At 50.5% G+C, this 19,509-nt stretch overlaps 1 long non-coding RNA gene across 1 annotated transcript in view; it reads left to right on the top strand.

Annotated features, from left to right (window-relative positions):
- The first annotated feature begins 4,175 nt into the window (after window positions 1-4,175).
- The window catches only part of LOC103878977, a 78,027-nt gene continuing 62,693 nt past the window's right edge, over window positions 4,176-19,509 (top strand). Inside the window, exon 1 of the long non-coding RNA XR_002517779.1 lies at window positions 4,176-5,846. This is a non-coding gene — a long non-coding RNA (uncharacterized LOC103878977). The remainder of the gene's footprint in view (window positions 5,847-19,509) is intronic.

Here is a 19,509-nt window from a genome sequence, read left to right as displayed (position 1 = left end):
CTTGTCTTCTTCTCTATAAGTGGGGGTTCTCCAGGAGGCAATTAGATACTTCCCTAGGGTCTGAAAATGACCAGCACTCAGACATTTTCCCATAAAGGGGAAGACATGCGTGGCAGTGACTAAGGAAGTCCCTCTCCCTTTCCATCCCCATGGACACCAGCCAGAACATCTACTCTAGGAAGCATCCGAAGTGGAGCTGCCCATGCCAGAGCTTCCCCCAGCACCCTCCAACTAGGGGGTGACCCAGGTGTCTGGCTGGACACTTGCTGCTGGCAGAGTTGTGTCATCGTTGCCAAAGAAATCTTGATGGAAACAGCCCGATCTGCTCAGGTGGAATTACAGACTAATGGGAGAAGAGGTGATGGCGATAGGTTCACACATACTCACACATCCAGGATAGTGAAATGGTTAATCCCACACAGGAATGGAGCTCAGGGTGAATTCATTACTTACCAAAATGATGCCCACTAAAGAGGGAGATCCGAGTGGAGTGGAACGATTCCAGAAAGTGCCTTAGAAGTGAGGTTTTTGGTTTTTGCTTTTTGGGTTTTACTTTCTTCCTTCCTTTCTTTCTTTCTTTTTTTTTTTTCTTTCTTTTTGTCTTTCTTTTTTTTTTTTTTTTTGACAACATCTCGTTCTATCATGGCTCACTGCAACCTCCACCCGAGGGTCCCAATGATCCTCCCACCTCAGCCTCCCCAAGTGCTCGGATTACAGGCATGAGCCACTGTGCCCGACCAAGTAGTGAGCTGAGGCAGAACTCCCATCTTTTAAAGGCCACTCCCACCCACCACCCTCCCATCTTGACGGATGCCTTCATTGTACTCAGACCTGTGCTAAGGTGCAGGGAAAGCTGCTTGCTGATTTAGTCATTTATTTATTCATGCCACAACCCAAAGTCGAAAGTCTACTTGCCAAATACACAGTGCCTACAGTGATGCAGGGAGATTTTCTTGGAACGGGGATTTTGTCAATCAAGGCTCTGAGTCAGGAAGTACATAGAATACAGGCAGACAATTAAGGATATTGACATTCCCATTCTTCTTTTTTGGAGAATGGCCCAGTGGTTTTATCCAAGGCTGCTTTGAAGCTCCAAGTTCAACATGTAAAATGGCGGCCACTATGCATTCTTACCTACATTGAAGCTTGGGTAGCTCCTGTCTGCTCATTGAAGAAACACTTATGACAAACCTGTGTGCCCTGCACTGTGCTGCATGACTTGGGGTGGGGGGGAAGATGCAGAGAAACAGTAGGTGATGTCCTTGCCACCAAGGCACCCTTGGGCTCATGATGCCTCTGCTCAGATCCCTCCTGCCTGACCTGAACACACCTGTGCCTCTCACCACTCCACTGTCCACAGTGTCTGGGTAGGTGGTAGACACTGCCTGGGCTTCAGTAGGAGATGTGTGTGTGTGTGCCTGTGTGAGTGTGTGAATGTGTGTAAGCATGTCTGTTGTGAGAATGTGCATAATAGGGTGTGTGTGCCTGTGTGAGTTTGTCTCTGTGTCATGTAAATGTGAGTCTGTGTGTATTGCTGAGTGGGTATGCAAATGAGTATGTCTGAGTGTGGGTGGGTCTGTGTGTTTATAGGTCTGTGTATGTGTGTGCCAGCATGTATATTGGTGTGTAAGGGTGTGTGGTGTGCAAATGAGTGTACCTGTGTGCATTGGTGTGTGTGTATCTGTGAGTGGTCTGTATGTGTGTTTGTGTGTCTGGCGGTGTTCCTGTATTTTGGTATGTATCTTGCATGAGGTGAACGTGCGCCATACGGTCCGTGAGTTTTTGCGGATCCGTCCGTGCGGTGGCCAGGTGAGTCCGTGAACGAGCTCTGTGGGTATGGTGTCCATTGCGTGAACGAGCGCGCATGTGGTGCGTGATCCCGCGTGAGGGCGTCCGCGGACGATCCGGTGGCCCAACGTGCGCAGAAATCGCATGCCCGTGGTCCCGTGCGTATGCGGCATACGCGACACCGTGCGTCCCAGCATACGTGATCAGGCAAACCGGTGCGTGCATATGCGGATCAGGTCCTGCGTATACGTGATCGTCCCGGTGCGCATACGGATCTGCGTACGTGCGTCCGTGAACAAGGTCCGGTGCGAACGATGCGCGTGCCCGTGCAAATTGTCCTTGTGTCACGTAAACGTGATCCGTACAGTGCGCATTACGTGATCAGCGTCCCGTGCGTATTATTACGATCAGGTGTCCGGCATAAGATCAGGTGACATAGGATTCCAGGGATATGTGTGGATTCAGGTGGTTCAGGTGGTATGGTGGATTCCAGGTTCCTCAGGTATATGGGGTGGTGGTCTAGGAGTATAGAATTTAGTGGTGGATTCCAGGGTGGATCTCTAGGTTCTGAATGGGAGCCCCAGTGGATTCTTAGGGGAATGGACAGGGAACAGGGATTCAGGGAAACTTAGAATGGAAGGAATATGGAATGGAATGGAATGGAATGGAAACAGATCAGGGTGTAAAATGTGTGACAAGTGAGGTGTGTGGGGAGTACGTGTGAGTGTGGGGGTGTCTGCATTTGACTGTGCGTGTGTGAGGGCGTGTGTGTGTAAATGTGTGCGTGAGTGTAGGGTGTGTGCGTGGAGGCGGACTTCCTTGGGGAAATGCAGGCTGAGATTTGCCTGAGCCAGGACCGTCGGGCCGGGGGAGGCCGATGGACGGGAGGGTGTGAACGCCCGTGGTGGGTGACAGGAGCCTGGGTGGAGAGGGCTGCGGCAGCAGGAACGGGAACGGTGGGGAGTTGTGGAGGTCGCTGGGCGGGGAAGCGCTGACCGCGCTGCTGCTGCGGGAGAGGAGCCCCAGCGGGACGCGGGAGCCTGCCGGAAGGAGCCAGCAGGGGGCGCGGCAGCGGCGTCCGGCGTCCGGGGGCTTTGGGGGACTAGAGGGGAGGGAGGGTCATGTCCCCCCCGCCCGCCTTGGGCGGTCCCGCGCACCCGCTAGTGTCTGAACCGGGGGCTGCATCCACGCGGGCAGAGCAAGGAGGCTGGAGGCTGGAGGTCAGAGGGCGAGGAGCGCCCCGTCAGGCACATCCCCGAGGGGACGTCCTCAGGGGCCAGGGCGAGTGGGACCCTCCCAGGCGGCGGAGGGAGCAGCCTCCTGATGTGGGTGTCTTTGGGAACACGCGAGGGCGATGGCCTCGTCTTTGTCCCCGCGCAAGGGCCATAGCGCGGGCCGGACGCAGGAGCCTCCCGGCCTGGCACGTCTTGCGGCGGTTTTGCGTTGGCGCTTGCAGATGATCGCCCCCTCCACCCCGCCCGATTCGTCCAGCGCTGTCTCCTGAAGAGCTGCTCCCATAAGCCCCGGGGGATTTGCCGCGCGCTGCCGCCCCTCTGCCCGGCGTTTTCGCAGCAGCCCCTCCTGGGCCCCTCCAGTGTGTCTCTGGCTGATCCGGGTGTCGTAATCCTGGGTTCTGGCATCGGAGCCGTTGCTATGGGGATCTCACCCGCCGATTCAGCATTTTGTCCGTGGGTTCGGTGGGGGATGAATGTGAGGAACAGGGAGATGAATGGAGTGGGGGAGCAGCTCACTGCTGGAGGGCTGGGCGTAATTCTCTGATCCTCTCCTGGGGGAGAGGTTTGCAAGCTGGCGCGGAGGAAGTAGGAAAGGGGATGTGTGAGTTTCCTGGGACTGCTTTTAAAAACTACCACAAACTGGTGGCTTAAAACAACAGAAATGTATTTCTCCACAATTCGGGAGGCCAGAGTCGAAATTCAAGTTGTCAGCAGAGTTGCTTTCTAAGGATCCCTTCCAAGGCTCTCTCCCAGCTTGGGGGCTGCACAGTCCTTGGGGCTCCCAGACTCGCATCCCTCCAGTCCCTGCCTCTGTCCTTTTGTGGCTTTCTCCTCCATATTTCTGTGTCTGTTCCTTTTCTGTCTGGTATAAGAACACCCTTCTGTGGATTTAGGGGCTACCCTGAGTTAATGATGATCTTGTCTCAAGATTTCTTTTTTTTTTTTTTTTCCTGGAGACAGGGTCTGGCTCTGTTGCCCAGGCTGGAGTGCAGTGGTGTGATCTCAGCTCACTGCAGCCTCTGCCTCCCTGGTTCAAGTGATCCTCCCACTTCAGCCTCCCAAGTAGCTGGGAGCACAGGCACACACCATCACAGCTCGTTGTTGTATTCTTTGTCGAGATGGGGTTTCACTATGTTTCCCAGGCTGGTCTTGGACTTGTAGACTCAAGTAATCTGCCAGCCTTGGCCTCCCAACGTGCTGGGATAACAGGCCTGAGCCGTTGCACCCATCCCTCATCTCAAGATCTTTAATTACTTCTGCAAAAGCCCTTTCCCCAAATAAGGTCAATAAAGGCCCCTTTACAGATTCCAGGGATTTGGGACTTGGACACACCTTTATGGAGGTCACTGTTCAACCCATTACAGTGGGAAACTCATACAGAAAAGTAGCTTTGCTGCCTTGGACCCAACATGCCAGCCTGTGAGCATCAGGATCAGGCCGATTCTGCTAGAAATCTGCCTCTTTGCATCAGCAGAGCAGCCCGTTCCTCACTCTGGAGGTCATGCTTTGGAGTGAGTGGTTAAACACACTTTCTCTGCAACCAGGCTGGCTGAATGAGGGCCCCAGCTCTGTTACTGACTAACTGTGAGATTTGGGGAAGCAACGGAAACCTCTGTGTGTCTCAGTTTCCCAAGCTGCAAAACGAATAATAGTTCCTTCCTATAACTTTCAACAAGCCTTTCGCACAGTGCTCAGTGCTCCGGATTGACCGCACGGACGTTGTGTTCCTGCTAACCAGGTCCTGACTCCCAGTTCACTCCTCCTGTGAAGAGAAGCTCTTTACTCTGTCCTCCACAGAGAACCCTACAGAAAGCTTCCCACCTGCAGTTCCTTTGTGCACCAGCATGCTTCAAATGGGTGTCAGGTGGGTGGAGGCTTTGACCCCCTCAGCCCCTGAGAGCCTGAAGCTCTGGGTCTCCGCCTCCATGGTCGGCAGCTTCTCTTGTTTGCCTGGGTGCGCCATCCCAGCGCTCTCATTTCATCATTTCACAATGTTCCCAGAGAAAAACTTCCCTTGTCTTTGGCAACATGAGAAAATCAAGGACAAGTCAGTGAGTTTTTCCTTTAAGTTCACTTTTTTTTTTTTTCCCCCAAGCTGCAAAGACTATCTTTTGTTCAGATTTTTGGCCTTCTTCCATTTTTAGCGTAAAGTGTGTTCCGCCTTTGAGGACAGAATAGTGACGATGGGCAAGCCACTGCTTCGTTGCTTGCTTGTGTTTCAATGTCCTTAGGTGGCAAAATAGAAGGCTGGAATCCTTATGTGAGCTCCAGATTACTGGAAACTTCCCTTGTCTATGAAATCTCAAAGTCTGGGAACCACTGCCCTGGAATTTACAAAACATTTTCAGGCACATAATCTCACTCATTTCCCATTTGACAGTTAGTGACAGCTAATGAGGTTCCAGGATATTTTTTTGACTTGGCCAAGGTCACATGGCTGGGAAATAGCAAAGGCAGGACTTCCCATTGAAAGCCATGCCCGCTTACCACAAGGAATAACTGAGTCTCTTTTCTCTAGTACAGGAATCTCACAATAAGTCTCCCATTTCAGAGCAGCCGTCAGTCTAACATGGGTCTGTCTTCTCCTCCTGTAGGAGTTCAGTGTGTGCGGATCTCAAAGAACCTCCCTCCCAGCACCACTGAGGTGCTGAGGATGCCCCTGAAACGGCCTCAGACTCGACTTGGACTATGGGTTCCATCCGTAGAGTTGGCCTCACTGACAGCATTACAGGAAGGCTTCGAGGCAGCTCCCTGTGACCATGTGGCGATCGGACCATCCCTGGCATCCCACTTTGTGGGTGAGGAGACTGCCTCCTAACTGTGGTAAGTCCCAGCACCCCATGCTGCCTCTGTGGGTCTGGAAGTTTGGTTCATTCTCTTCACATGGGATGGTGGGATTCAGCAAAAACGGAGAGTTGGGCTGCAAACTCTTGAAGGTCAGCCCATCTGGGAACTCATTTTGTGCATGTACGCTGGCACTTGCTATGCAGTAGACACTGTTCTAGGCACTTGGGATACATCAGTGGACAAAACAGATGAATATCCCTGCCCTCCTAGAGCTGACATTGTGGGAAAGAAGGAAGATGGATAATAAACAGTAGATAAATAAATAAGGAAATTAAATCACAGGTTGGCAGGTGGTAAGTGCTATAGAAAAGAGGAAAAGTGGTGGGAAAGGTGGGAGTGTCAGGAGGGGGTGAAGTGGGTCACAATTTACAATGGACTGGCTAGAAAGTCTACGAGTTTCCTGTTTCTCACCGAAGCATCCAAAAGACTCTTTAAGATAAGACGTAGCAAGTAGCACCCCATCCCCCCAGCCCATGTAGTCAGCGGTTCTTTACTCTGATGGAGGAATCTGCCTGACTCTGTAGCTACAACGGAGGCTTCAGCTGGTCCCACTAGGAGCTTGTAAGTCAGATGGTCCACTTGAGGTGTCCCAAATGTGGCAAGGAGGCTGTGTCAACTGTCTCTGGGTATAGGCTGTCCCCAGGGAGGGGGTGTGACCTTTAGCATCAGCAGCCAACACTCCCAGCAACTGAGGAATGGCTGTGTTGGCCCTGACAGGGCATCCGGGCAGCACAGCACACCACCCACAACAGGGGAGAAGAACCGTGGAGTGTGGTGTTGCACGCAGAGTCCTTAGCACATTGCCTGGCCTGTGAGGATGCTCACTAGTGTGACGGGCGATTTTCTGAAAGGTAGTGCTCCCTCCTCCATGAAGCATTTTCTTGACTTGACTTCTGGGACCTCACAGACTCCTGGTTTCCCTCCTACCTCCCTGGCCACTGTTGCTGACTCTTCTAAATGCAAACGTGCCTCAGGACTCAGTCCTTGGAGCGTTTGTCCCCGCCAGCTGTGCACGCACTCATCCATTCTCATGCCTTTAAATACCATTTATAAGCTGAAGACACTTAAATTTTTATCTCTTCCTTGAACCTTGCATTGAACTCCACACTCGTATATCTAAACTGCCTACTACATATCTCCACTTACGTGTCTAATAGCCTGTGGCGGCTGTAAAATTGCTGTTGAGGGGACCACGGTGACCGACACCCCACTGCTGCCCCAATGGGCCCACCCCTATGGCGTGCTGAAGTCACACATGATGTGGGCTTCTCCCAGCCAATAGCTGAGCAGATGGGATGGGGTTAGAGGGGGTGGTGCCAGGGCAGGTCCGCACCTGTGGGATGTTGGATACCCCATGGGAGGTTTTGGCTCAAGGACCTTCCATCGGCCTGAGTGAACGCTCTTGGAGCTGTGCTGTGGTTGGAAGCTCTTCCTCCCAGGCCTCCTTCCATCCCCCTCTCCTTCATGGGTGCCAGGCCTGCATGGCAGTCTGCCAGCGCCTGCTGCCTCCCCTTTGTCCTTCACAGCCTTTGCCCCCAGTAAGTCTCTCCCATGTCCAATCCTGTCTTGGCATCTGCCCCTTGGGACATCCAAAGCAACACAATGGCATCTCAAATTTCACATGCCCAACACTGAATTAACCAGCAACTCCTTCCCCTAGAAACGCTGGCTTCTCCCCTAGCCTTCCCCGGCCTCATAAGTGGCAGTGCTGTCTTTTCATCACTCAGGTCGTCGTCAAGCCTCCTCTCTCATCCCTTTTCTGGCCCAGCAGCAGATCCCGCTGACACTCAGTTCAGAGGCCATCCAGCATCTGACTGTATCCTACCCTCTGCTGCTCTAGCCCAGGCTCCCATCTGCTCCCACCTGGTTTGTATCAGGTTCTCCTGCCAGCTCCCTTCTCTCCTTCTTGCCCTGCCCCTCTCACCAGCTGTTCTCAGCAAGCAGCCCAGTGGCCCTTTCAGAATGTCAGAATACCCAGTGCTCTGCCCATGGGCTCCTGTGTCACTCTGTATAAAAGCCAAAATCCTGAGTGAGGCTCTTCCCCACTTCTCCCTGTCCTCTCCTCCTCCTCCCACTAAGCCCTGCATCCTTTCCTGCTCTTGCTCAGCACCTCAGTGCTTGCTGTTCCCGCCTCCCATCCCTACCCACCTGCTCATGAGCCTCCCATCCTTATCCACCTGCTCATCCCCCCCACGCTGCTGCCTCCTCTCCCCAAGGCTGTGCGCAGCCACCACCTTCTCAGGCTTTCCCTGACCAGCCCCACCTGGGATGCCTCACTCCCCTTCCCAGGCAGACTCTGAGATACATTTTGCTCTTGGACTTTGTTGGTCTGACTCCTGCCATGAGCACAGATGCTCCGTGGAGGCAGAATGCTGGTCTCCGTTTCTATCCCCATGCCTGCACAATGCCCAGTGCACAGCAGGGTCTCACAAAATATTTGTTGAATGAATGAAGAGAGAAGTCTCAAAAAAAAAACTGACATGTAATATTTGATAAATATTGACTTTATAAAATTTTGTTTGCTTTTATATCATAAAATTCAAGAACTTGTGGAGCAGAAACAAAAATAACGGATAATCCCACTGTTTTGATGCCACTTATTGATATTTGAAAAGAGGTAAAAATAAAATATGAAGACAGAAAATCCCATCATGTATCAAAAGGCATGGAATGAAAAGAAAGAGCCTTCTACCAGGACCTCCTGTATCACCCAAGAGTGTCATTTTTCTCAGGCACTGAGAAGGGCCCCTCCAACAGGGCAGGTGAGGCCAGGGAAGTACCAGGAGCAGCTGGGAGCCAGCTGTGGGCAGTGATAGGACTCTATGACATCGACACCCTGTGGCTTCATTTCTCTGCTTAGAACTCCTTAGAGCAGTGGTCCCCAACCATTTTGGAACCAGGGACTGGTTTCGTGGAAGACAGTTTTTCCATGGGTGGGGTGGGGATGGTCTCAGGATGAAACCGTTCCGTCTCAGATCATCAGGCATTAGATTCTTACAAGTGGTGCACAACCTAGATCCTTTGCATGCACAGTTCCTGTGAGAATTTTGTTGGTGGTGGTGTTTTTTTTTTTTTTTTTGAGACAGAGTCTTGCACTGTCACCCAGGCTGGAATGCAGTGGTGCAGTCTTGCCTTACTGCAACCCCCACCTCCCAGGTTCAAGCGATTCTTGTGCCTCAGCCTCCCAAGTAGCTGGGATTACAGGCACCTGCCACCATGCCTGGCTAATTTTTGTATTTTTAGTGGAGACAGAGTTTCTCCATGTTGACCTGGCTGGTCTCAAACTCCTAACTTCAAGTGATCCACCTGCCTTGGCCTCCCAAAGTGCTGGGATTACAGGCGTGAGCCACCGCACCCAGCCTCCTATGAGAATCTAATGCCATTGCTGAGCTAACAGGAGATAGAGCTCAGGCAGTAACACTCACTCACTCACCACTCAACTCAGCTGTATGGCCCGGTTCCTAACAGGCCACAGACTGGGACCCCTGCCCTAGGGGATCCTGGTGGACTTAGGAGAAAATTCACACTCTTTCCAGTTGTTCTAAGACACTGAAAGGTCTGATTCTCACACTCCCTCCCTACACCCTAGCCCTGGTGGTCTTTCCTGCCTCGGGGCCCCAGTCCATGCTATCTTCTCCACCTAGAAAGCCTTCTTTCTCCCCACCACTTGGCCAACTCCAACTCCTCCTTCCGGTCTCAGCTTACATAAGCAGTTGTCACACTTGTGAGAATATTGGAGTTACCTGGAAGGGCTGGTGCCCAAAGTTTCTGATTCAGTAGTTCTGGGGTAGCCTGAAAATGTAGATTTCTAGTAAGTTCCTGATGCTGCTGCTTCTATGGCTGAGAGAACCCCACTTTGAGAGCCACTGGGTTATGTGACGCTTCTTTTTTCATATATATACTTTAAGTTCTAGGGTACATGTGCACAACGTCCAGGTTTGTTACGTATGTATCCATGTGCCATGTTGGTGTGCTGCACCCATTAACTCCTCATTTACATTAGGTATATCTCCTAATGCTATTCCTCCCCCCTCCCCCACCCCACAACAGGCCCCGGTATGTGATGTGCCCCTTCCTGTGTCCAAGTGTTCTCATTGTTCAGTTCCCACCTATGAGTGAGAACATGCGGTGTTTGGTTTCCTGTTCTTGCGATGCTTCTTTAAGACGCAGGCTCCAGATTCCTCTCCCACCCCTTTCTAAATGAAATCCTCCCGTATCACCCTGTGCTTTTTCTTTATCCCGGTTATCACAATTTTTAATTACACGTCTTTTTGTATCTAATGACTATCTTCTAATCCAGACTAGGCCAGAGTGAACATTTTAATTTCATCCCTCTATTCTTTTTGTATTAAAACAATAACAAAGACCAATAAACAGATATCGTACCAAGATAGTGTCTTTAGAAGGGAGGAAACTAACATTTGTTGAACATGAGTAAATATCTTGCACTATCATAGATACTTCCAGAAGAATGATAATCAACAGTGGCCACCGCTTACTGAGCACCTACTGTACGCCAGGCACTGTACTTGGGCAGGATCAATGACGGCTTTGTTCACTTCTGTACCCTTAGTGCCTGGCCAATAGTGATACTTAATAAGTGAATGAGTGGATGAAAATAAACAGTTCTCCTGCACAGAACATTTTCTCCTCTCCTGGGTGATGGAGAGCTGTTCCACTCTAGGATTTGTTTTATAGACCCATGTCTTATCTGGGGCAGGAGTTTGGGATCCTTCAAGATGTTGATTGTGGTCCCACCTCCCCAGGAAGATTGACAAGGCCCCTGGGAATACGGTGCTCTCCCAGCATGGTGCAGAGATAGAGAGCCGAGCAAGACAGACACTTTCCCCTCTGCTGTCTGTTATATAAAATAAGAAGAAAGAAAGAATTGGGGGAAAATTCATAGGCTGGTCTAATTCCATTAAATACAAAGCAGAAAATAACAAGAAGATCAAAGCAAGGCCAAAAGGAAGGAGACAGAAAAATAAAAGGAGGGGGACAGAGAGCCCGGAAGGGAGGAAGTAGAGGAAGAAAAGTAAGCGGGAGAGCATGTCCACTGAAAATTGGTTGTCCTCTTCCTAGGTGTCTGTGGGCTACCTGCCAAATCAATTGATTACATCTGTAGGCAGAGTTGCCTTTTTATTTCACACCAATTTTCACGGGCAGCGTAAGATAAAAATGGAAGAGACGAAGTGAATGGGAAAAGATGATTGAATGTTGATGTAAAAAGGGAAGGTGCGAGGAAGGGGGGCCGCTGTACATGCAGTTACAAGAGCTTGCTGCAGAGGGGATTTTGGATCATGTGCCCCTCCCACCCCTTTATTCTTTTCTTTCCTTTATATACTCTTTGAAAACCCATGTCTCCTATTCCCGGTGACCTACTTGCCACAACCCACCTTGGCAAAATCAATGGATATGCCCCAGGACTCCAGGAAGCAGTGTGGCCTCAGAAAGCTTGGTGAGGAAGCAGAGGGCAGCTGATGACTCACTGCATGCCCTTAACTCAGGCTCTCCTACTCCTGAAGCCTCAGTTTTCCCACTTGGGGTGTGGTGATAATCATCCACTTAGCCATGATGCTGGGGAGTGCTAACAGGTGAGAAGTTTGAGATGTGCTTTGCAAAAATCAGGAACTATATGCAGGCTCCATAATCTCAGCAAACAAAAATCAGATCCTGCAAATGTAAAGCAGTGGCCCCTTGTGGGAGGGTGTGTCCCATAGTGGGCTGTCCTGGTCCGTGCTGGTGGGCTCTTGGGGGCTCAGTTCACTGCTGTCCCCCTGGAAGAGTATTCCACTTACTGGGACATCTGAGCCCTGTCTTCATAGGCCAGTGGCCAGCTATGAGGGTCTGTTTCCTAGAAACCCTTTGGTTTAGGCCTATCATCTGGGGACTATGGGAAACAGAGCCCTGCTAAAAACCCTTTCTGCAAAGAACTTGCCTCCCAGGTCCTGAGACTGTTCCGCACAGTATCGTAGGCAGAGGGGGAGCTGGGGAACTGCCCCTCCCAGCTTCCCAGGCACCATCCCAAAGCCAGTGGCAACACGACCCTCTCTGCTGATACAAGCAGAATTGAAGGTGGGAGAAAGGGCTGGCTTGCTGGCTTGTGTGTCACTTCAGTGAGGGGGTGTTTGACATTCTTCCCATGCTGGACCAGATCAACCTAATCTAAGGTCTTGATATCTGCTGCAAAAAGGGCAAAGCAGGATGCCACCGACCACCCATACACCTGCTTCTTTCTCTTGGCAGGCCTGAGCTATCACCATGGCAGGTGGTGCCCAAGGGTAGACTATGCCTCCTTGGAGGAGAGGGCCAACAGATGCCTCTGCTGTCCATCCATGGGGCTGTAACTTCTCTGGACAGGGAGCTGAGCATCCCTGGGGGTTCTTTAGAATCATCATGACACAGAGGAGAAAAATAAGGCCCAATGAAGGACATGATGCATCCCAGGGGTCGGAGCTAGGTTCAGGCAGAGGGGTGGCTGGAATTTGGGCTGGCTGTCTTTTATTCAGGTGCTTTCCATGTGTGCCTCCATATATGTGTATGTTTGTGCACAGATGCATTTGTGCATGCTCACGCATGCATGTGTGTGCAGAGAGGGGCAGGGGCTATGGACAGGGCGCCTTTTGGGGAAGCAGGCCACATGGGGAGGCCCAGATTTCCAGGCTGAGGGGTAAGCTTGGCTCCTGGGACAGGAGGCAGAAGTGATAAGTGCATTTGCCTTGTAAACTCAGGGCATGCCCTGCCTGGGGAAAGCGTGTCAGGAATTGTGTCAAACACCAGATAACTCCTGCTCATATTTCCTCTTTATGGCCACCTGCTCTGGGCACTCCTAGGTCCCCTAGTAGATCCCCATGCACAGACCCATCATACCTGCTGGGCTGGCCAGCTCCCGGGCCCCATCTGCCCTCCATGAGGAATGTTGGGGGCTGGGAGGGGTCTGTTTCATCCTCCTGTCTGTCCTGGCACCCACACGGTCCCTCACTAGGAGCTCTGCAAACAGGAGGTGCCCAGCAGGAAGGGGCCCACAGGAGAAGCCAGGCTACTATGTCAGGAGGCCTTTTCTCGCACGTGTGGGAGGGATGGCTGGAATGTGCGGCACCCCAAATATCACCTGCCACATGTCATCAGACAGTGCGCTTTTCCTTATGCGCCATCAAAGTCCCCATGACAATATATATCCCTGGGGTGGGGAGAGGGTGGGGGGCACCATTCTTTCATCTGACACCTTGGAGCAGGGATTTGTTCCTACCAAAAAGAGAACTGGACACAGATGTGAAAGAAAGTTGGGGCACCCAGGTCTCATCCCATGGATTGGCAAGTGTTTCCCAAATGTGGCATACCCTGTCGGTGGCCTGCCCTTCCTTCCTTGACCCACCCAGAGGACACCCCAGCTGCAGTGGACAGTTCATGCACATGCAAAGGCTGTGTACCCCAATCACCACTGTTCTTTGCTTTTCGGGGTTCTTTGGCCATGGAAGGAGGCTCAGCCCTGTAGGGCAGGCTAGAAGTGCTGGGAGTTAACTCCCTAAGTGGGTCTCTCAGCCCTGAGGGACAAGGGCTCCTGGAGAAATGCCCTGCTTTCCTGGTGAGTTCTACAGCCTCTTGGAGGCCTGAAGGGGTTGGGCCCCCATGTCGCAGAAGGGAAACTTGCTCCTTGGTACCTCTTTAATTGGCTTTCCTCTTTCCTCTTCTTACTTCTCCCCTCCCTCACAGTGCTTCCTGCAACCACCTCCCAGATAAATCACCAGTACTCCCATCCTTGTTGGAGGGCCTGTTTTTAGGAGAACCCCAACTAAGGCAGGAAGCTCCCCACACTGTAGTGGAGGGAGCCAGAATGCTGAGCTCTGGATGCCCCAGCTCTCTGGCTCACCAGCCATGAGATGCCAGGTATATCCCTTGACTTCTCAGAGCCTGTTTCTGCATTTGCAACATGAGGGTTACTGCTCCACAGTTCTGTGAGTCTGCTTCTTAAACGCTGGAAGAATTAAATTCATTCAGGGTTGCCACCGGGCAGAAGCACAGGCTATATGCTATAGATCTGGATTACAAGATTAAAGATCAATACAGCATTGTACAGAAGCAAGTGTTAAATTGGGTGACAAATGCTAAACAGAGCTGGGAGTGAGAGAAAGGAAGGATGTAGTTGAAGAAGGCTTCTTGGAAGAGGTGAGGATTGAGTTGGCCTTAAAGGAGGTAGGTTGGGGCCCAAGGCTTGGACGTAGAGCTTGGGAAGAGGCCTCTGGAGTCAGCCTGCAAGGGTGTGGGAGCTCCTACACCTATCATGGAATCTTTTCAATCCTGGCCAATGGCAGTGGGTCACCAGCTGCCATGTGTTGTGCCACACGGGAGGTGTTGGGGCTGCAGGGATGTTTCTGTTTTAATGACTATGTAATTTTTTAGGAAAAGGGGGTGATGGGAGCATATGGATAGTTTAAAAAGAGAGTGTTGGCCAGGTGCAGTGGCTCACGCCTGTAATCCCAGCACTTTGGGAGGCCAAGGCAGGTGGATCGCCTGAGATTAGGAGTTCGAGACCAACCTGGCCAACATAATGAAACCTCATCTCTACTAAAAATACAAAAATTAGCTGGGTGTTGTGGCGGGCACCTTGGGAGGCTTGGGCAGGACAATGGCTTGAACCTGGGAGGTAGAGGTTGCAGTGAGCTGAGATCGTGCCATTGCACACTCCAGCCTGGGCAACAAGAGCAAAACTCTGTCAAAAAAAAAAAAAAAAAAAAAAAAGAGAGTGTCCACCTTTTTCCCTTCTCAACTCATCACATATCATTCCCTTTCTGTCCCTTTCTACCTCTTCCTGTTGTACCCTCCTATCTCATTCCATTGCCTGCCTTTCCTTCCCTTTCCTGTCATCCCACCCTGTCCCATGTCACTCTATCCCCTCCCTTCTATCTCCTCCCCTAGCTCCCATTCCATCTCGTCCTGCAGCATCCCATCCCATCCCATCCCATCCCATCCCATCCCGTCCCGTCCCGTCCCGTCCCCGTCCCCGTCCCGTCCCCGTCCCGTCCCATCCCATCTCTCCTGCGTGAGAAGGGAATATTGGCATATGAGGAGACTTTGGAAACTTGTCTTCTTTGTTTGGCCAGAGTGCGGAGAGCTGCAGCTGAGGCTGTGGCCACTAAGAACCACCTCTGAGGTTGTGGACCTGAAGTGACAGATGGTTTGAGGGGCTCTGACTGAGAAAGCTGCTTAGACACTATTATTTCTAGAAGGAATAGACAATTTTTGTCTCTGTGGCCCAAGCAGGGAATCTCTGGGAAAGCTGTTCTCCTCTGCCTGGTGAGCTGGGGGCCAGTTCTCACAGTGCAGCAACCGCCCACAGGGAACTAGGACTCTTGCCTGCTTTCAGCTGAACTCTCTCCATCTCTTTTGACTTTGACTTCCTGACCACTGTGGGAGGCAATGCATAGAGTGGCTGAGAGCACAAATATTGGAGCCCAGCAACTGGGTTAAACCCCCAACTTTGCCACCCACCAGTGCTGGGACCTCACAAAGTCTCTGAAGAGCTCCCTGCTTCAGTTTCCCCACCTGCAAAGTGAGTCTAATAACAGCATATCTTTTTGGGTGGTTGTGAGGATTAGATGAGCTACCATATGCAATGCGTTTAGAAGAGTACTTGAAACACAGTGAGCTTTGTCATTGTTAGCTGCTCTCCTATCATCATCATCATCATCATCATCACCATCATCAATCATTTATCCATACAGGAAATGGAGGACCTGGCATTCTCTCCTCTTCTCTCTCTCTGTACCTCTTCTCTACTCCCTCCTTCCCCCTTCTTCTCTGTATTTGTTCTCACAGAGGAGGCTGAATCTGGGAGGTCTGATAGCGCTGGTTAATGGCTTATAGATCGTTGACGCGTCAGGCCTGATGGAAGTGTCTGTTAGGGTTGGCATTGGGAGCCGAAGTCAAATGGCCCGAGACAGATTCATGGCTGTCTTCCAGCCACGCCAGGAAAACACTCCCAGAAGGATACAAGGCTCTCAGAAGCTGGAGAAACTTAGAGCGATGGAGGGGGCCTTCCTGGGAGGCTGCAACCTTCCAACTATGCTGCAGGGCCCCAGAGCCCTATCTGCAATGTGGGGAACCCTCCAGAAGTCAGAATGGAAGTGCTGAGTAGTAACAAAGTGTGAGCAAAGGACAGATGCCCAGATTCACTCAGAAACAAGTCCAGGAAGACCTAACTAATGAGCACTAATTTGGAAAGAGACCAGACTGACCTGGTAACAAATTGTGAATTATGGATTTTTTTTTTTTTTTTTTTTGAGACGGAGTTTTGCTCTTGTTGCCTAGGCTGTAATGCAGTGGTGCTCACTGCGACCTCCGCCTCCTGGGTTCAAGTGATTCTCCTGCCTCAGCCTCCCAAGTAGCTGGGATTACAGGCATGAGCCACCACGTCTGGCTAATTTTGTATTTTTGGTAGAGACAGGGTTTCACCATGTTGGTCAGGCTGTTCTCAAACTCCTGACCTCAGGTGATCTGCCTGCCTTGGCCTCCCAAAGTGCTGGGATTACAGGTGTGAACCACCATGCCCGACTGAACTATGGAATTTTAAAGCATAGTTTTGCCATTCTCAACTAAATAGACCCCTATAGAAAGCACCTAATGTGTCTCTGTGTGTGTGTGTGTGCGTGCGTGCGTGTGTGTGTATAGGGGACAGAGGGAGAGGAGAGAGAATCCTATTCTTGTCCTGAAGGAATTCACAAATGGGGTGATACACAATTGTATTACTTGGCACTTAGCAAAATTTAATTACCAAAATGGCAAACCACAGGTTCTTGGGGAACCACTAGAAAGAACAGATGAATGATGTATAATTACCCATTTGTGAGTTTGCATGCAAGGCGGAGCTCTGCAGGGCTGGCATTCGGTTTGCTCTTCCCTGTAGGTTAAACACTTCTCTTTCACTCTGGTTTACACCTTGTTTGTTGCATGGCTGAACCCTCCCATTTCCTAACTTGCACAGGTACATTTCGGGCCCTCCAAAGTGGAAACCTCCTTGTTCTTCAGTGAACAAAGGGGCTCTTGCTGAATGCGTTGTGGCCCTGGAGTTGAAATCCATCTCCTTGACCTTGGAGACTGGTTTTTCCCAACTCAGGGGAAATTGCTAAGAGCCCAGCAGCAGGCTCAGTGTCTTTCTGGAGTTTTCAGAGCTAGGATGCTCCTCTCTCTCAGGCTCTTTAAGAACCTTCCAGCATCCACCTCCAAGGGGGAGGTTTGGCATTTCCATCTCCTTGGCTGGCAAATTGTAAATTTGGATACGAGCAGAAAATATAGTGACATCAAGGTTATGTAGTCCGCAGCTGACAAGATGGATAGCCCTCAGCTAGGCAGCATTTCCCAGCTTCTTCTTGGTTTGCACTCTCTCCACCTCTCTTTCTTTTAACCTTTTTTTTTTTTTAAAGAAAACATTTTTAGAGACTTTAATAACTGTGGAAGGATGCTGTAAGGCGGGCAGGGAAATCGATCATTTTTATTCGGTTGTGCGCGATAAAATGTAAGTTTGAGTCATAAATCTTCTTACCTTGAGGGAAAAGAACAGTGTGCCTGGCTATTAATATGACTCCCTTTTTGTAGATTTTAATGAAGGAATCCCCCTCCCCACTGCAGAGTAATTCATAGCTGTGGACAGGGCAGGGCTGAGGCGGGAATTCACCCTTTCCTCCAATCTGGCAACTGCTGGTTCCCAGTCTCTCTCCACATCTGCGTGTATTCGCCATCTATTATTTTTAATCAATGTCTCACCAAACACATATAAAGCTCCCACTGTGTGCAAGACACCATGCCTGGCACCAAGGAGCAGGGGATGCTGAGGAATATCTCAGAGTCCTGGGTAAGTTGTCCACAAGAGGGCTCCTCTCCAGGCCCTGCCTGTGAGCACCCCAGATACCTCCCCACTTGTCTTGGCCACATCTATATCCCCCTACCAGAATGTGGCAAGAGATGAGGCATGCAGCTTGTGTTGGCCACAGGACTCCATTTTGGGTACCCTAAAAGGAAAGGCAGGGCTGCAGTCTCAGTCAGCTTGGGCTTCCATAACAGAATGCCATAGACATTTATTTCTCACAGTTTTGGAAGCTGGACGTCCAAGATCAAGGTGCCAGCTGATGTGGGTCCTGGTGAGGCCTCTCTTCCTGGCTTGCACATGGCCGCCTTCTTGCTGTGTCCTCCTGTGGCAAGAAGGGAGGGAGAGAGAATGAGAGCGCGTGCATGCTCTCTAGTCTTTTTCTTCCTCTTCTTATAAGGCCGTTCATTCCATCATAGGGGCCTTACCCTGTGACCTCATCTAACCCTAATCACTTCCCAAAGTCCTCACATCTAAATACCATCTCACTGGGGTGTTAGGGCTTCAATATATGAATTTTGGGGGAACACACATGTTCAGTCCATAACAGACCTGTGCTGTGGAACTCGTTTCCTCTTTCTTCTTCCTGGGGGGTTGAGTGGGGCGGAGTTGGAAAGTGTGATGTATGGTGTGTGGAGAGGACAGAAAGTGACCTCTGCTGCCAGGTGGAAAAATGCCCACCCACCTCTCCTGCCACATCAAGTCTGTAGCCACAGTGTAGGTGGGTTCAGTCCACTGCTACCTCCTGCATCCTTGCCCTAGCATCCCTTCCTCAGGTTCTAATCCTAAACCTCCATCAGTTCCCTGTTTTCTGGATCCCTCCCGCAGCCAGGCCCCTCTCCTGCTGTGGCTCACCAGTGATCTGGACATTGCTGGCAAAATAAGCTGCCTTAAACATCCGTGGTGCACACGCTGCTCTGCAAACAAAGACAGGGCATCCAATTATTCCAAAAACAAGCCGTTTCTGTTTGCTTATCTGACTTGGACTGTTTGCCCCTGACATTGCTATTGATCAATTTGAAGTTTTCCCCTTCAAGTCCAACATGATTCATAATTTGCGGTTGGGAAAAGCCACCTGGGCAGTGGGCCCCCTGAGACCAGGGCCTGTGCACCCATAATCTCATTTAATCCTCTACGTGGTTGGGATCATGATTTCTATCTGAAAGGCAAAGAAAACTGGGGCTGGGGGAAAGCGAGTATTTATCCAAATCTTCCAACTGATAAGTGATGGTACCAGAATTTGAACCCAGGTCTGCCTGTTCCAAAGACTGGACCCTTTCTAATCATTGAGATGCCTCCTGTGTAGGCACCCAGTCTTTGGTGGTCACCCCAATTCAGAATTGCAATCAGACAACAAACATCAGAGAATACAAAAGGCTGATTGTGACTCTGTGTAGGGAACAAGGGTACCAAGCTGTGCTGACAGTTTGATGGTGGGTCAGTGTGACATCTTGGAAAAAAATAGCAGCTGATTATATTCTTCACATTGACACGTGTTTTTAAAGATTTTTGAATCAGATGTGAGTCAGGAGCATTAAGGCAAAAATGTAACACATTTGTATTTGGTGAATGTGGGAAATTTCTCCCTTGAAAACAAAGTGAGTAGTCACACTCGAGGTCTGGGTGCATAAATTATGGTACATTTATACCATGCGATATTATGCCCTATTGAAAACAATTAGAGCAATACTGGAGAACATAGAGTTCCCCAAGGTATTGTTGAGTGAGGAAAACAAGATGCAAGAAACTGAGTATCATATAATTCCGCAAAACAAATAA

Source organism: Papio anubis, chromosome 17 (genome assembly GCF_008728515.1).
Source record: "Papio anubis isolate 15944 chromosome 17, Panubis1.0, whole genome shotgun sequence".
Lineage (NCBI taxonomy): Eukaryota > Metazoa > Chordata > Mammalia > Primates > Cercopithecidae > Papio > Papio anubis.
This window is presented reverse-complemented; position numbering and strand designations above follow the sequence as displayed.